Genomic DNA, 2,314 nt, shown 5'->3' on the forward strand with positions numbered 1-2,314 from the left:
TTTGTTTTAAGCCACTATACTTTGGTGTGGTTCGTTAAATAGCAATAGATAACTGAAATATGAGTAATATAATTTATAATTGATGTATATGCTAATTGTGAACCAGAGAGGTTAAATACATAATCGAAGTCTTATAAAAAGATTGTAATTCTGGGCCGGGCATGGTGGCTCACGCCTGTAATCCCAGAACTTTGGGAGGCTGAGGCAGGCGGATCACGAGGTCAGGAGTTTGAGACCAGCCTGGCCAATATGGTAAAACCCCATCTCTACTAAAAATACAAAAAAATTAGCTGGGCATGGTGGCACACACCTGTAGTCCCAGCTACATGGCAGGCTGAGGCAGGAGAATTGCTTGAATCTGGGAGGCAGAGGTTGCAGTGAGCTGAGATTACGCCACTGACTCCAGCCTGGGCGACAGAGTGAAACTCTGTCTCAAAAAAAAAAAAAAAAAAAAAGAAAGAAAGAAAGAAGGAAAGAAAAAGATTGTAATTCCAAATGTACCACACAAAATCCCATGTTCTTTTCACTATGCTTTCCTAAATTCCAGGTTTAAACATCCAAACTGCTTATTTGACATGTCTCATTGGTTCTCTAATAGGCATTTCAAACATAACAGGCCCTAAACCAAACTCTTGAGCCCTTCTTTCCAAATTTGCTCTTCTCTCTGGGTTTCCTACCTCAGTAAATAGCACCAGCACCCATCTAGTTGCTCAGGAAAAAAAAACAAAAAACAAAAAACAAAAAAAACCTAGGCCGGGCACGGTGGCTCACACCTGTAATCTCAGCACACTTTGGGAGGCCAAGGCGGGTGGATCACTTGAGGCCAGGAGTTTGAGACCAGCCTGGCCAATATGGTGAAACCCCATCTCTACTAAAAATACAAAAATTAGCTGGGCATGGTGGCGTGTGCCTGTAGTCCCAGCTACTTGGAAGGCTGAGGCATGAGAACCACTTAACCTGGGAGGAAGAGGCAATAAGCCAAGATCACGCCACTGCACTCCAGCCTGGGCAACAGAGTGAGACTCCGACTCAAAAAACAAAAACAAAAAAAGCCCTGGAATTATCATTGACTTATCTCTTTTACTCACACTCCGTCACCCAATCTATCAGGAAGTCCTGTCAACAATAAGTTCAAATACTCCTCTGAGTCTTATCGCTACTGTTCATTCCTTTCTCCTCAACCACCCCAGTTCAAGCCATGATCATACCTGACTTAAACTACCACAATAGCATACGGGGAAAAGAAAAAAGGGGAAAAAAATGGCACTACAGAGAGTGTAGAGGGTAAAGGGACAATAGAAAAAATACTTTCCGATTCAACAGTTCTTGTTGTCACTGCCATCCCCAGCACCAGCCCAAACTGAGGGACGTTCTACAAAGTACCTTGGCAGTACTCTTCAAATGGTGGCTATCTTCAGAGAAATGAGGCTGGAATCTGGCAGAATGAGGGGAATGTCTTCTCTCTTTACTTCTCTGCCACAGCTTTACTCATTTCTAGAAAAGCATACTGGATGGGTGTTTGTGCATCTCATGCCCTATAATCAATTAGAAAATAAGGTTCTACATGTGATTTTAGGGAGATTACAACTGGAGGAGACTAAGGTCTTGAGCAAGCTTGATCCCTTCCTCTGTACACCAAAATGCTGCTTTGTATTTTGGTGGTTTACTCCTCAAGAGAGAAGATCTGGGCAGGAGAAGGTTAATTGAGTAAGTAAACCATGACTTCCAATAGAGAGTGTTCAAAAAAAAAGCACCAGTATGTGTTAGCCCAATAAATAATTCATTGGACTGCCTATTCACAGACTAATAGAAAAATATTACAGAATACCTACATGTCAGTCAGTCTGCAGTTAGTTAAATAAACACTCTATGCAGATGTCACCTGTAAAACCCAGATTTATACATTAGTTGTATGTTTTACCCAGGCAAAAATATAATATCTAGTAACTTGACTTCAAAAGCTATTAAAATCTCACGCCCTTGAAAAGGTTACCTGACATCTTGTAGGCCAGATCCAGGGTTGAATAGACATGTCCCCTGCCACTGAGCTTACAATAGCCAAACATTCAAATGACACTTTAGTTACATTTGCTGCCCTTACAGAGAAACATTGAGAGTTGTGATCCTTCTGTGCCTTCTGGAATTCTGCTGACTTGAGGGGGCACAGCTGCAGCAGTGAATGCAAAGGCAAAATGTGGATTTTCAAATGCCCCAAATCCAGCTCCATCAGAAACTCCCATTTTTACTCAAATAATTTCCTAATTATTTGATATACTTAAAAAGATGAAAATGGTGAGTCCTACTATCCCAGGAA

This window comes from Papio anubis, chromosome 2, assembly GCF_008728515.1.
Source record: "Papio anubis isolate 15944 chromosome 2, Panubis1.0, whole genome shotgun sequence".
Taxonomy (NCBI): domain Eukaryota; kingdom Metazoa; phylum Chordata; class Mammalia; order Primates; family Cercopithecidae; genus Papio; species Papio anubis.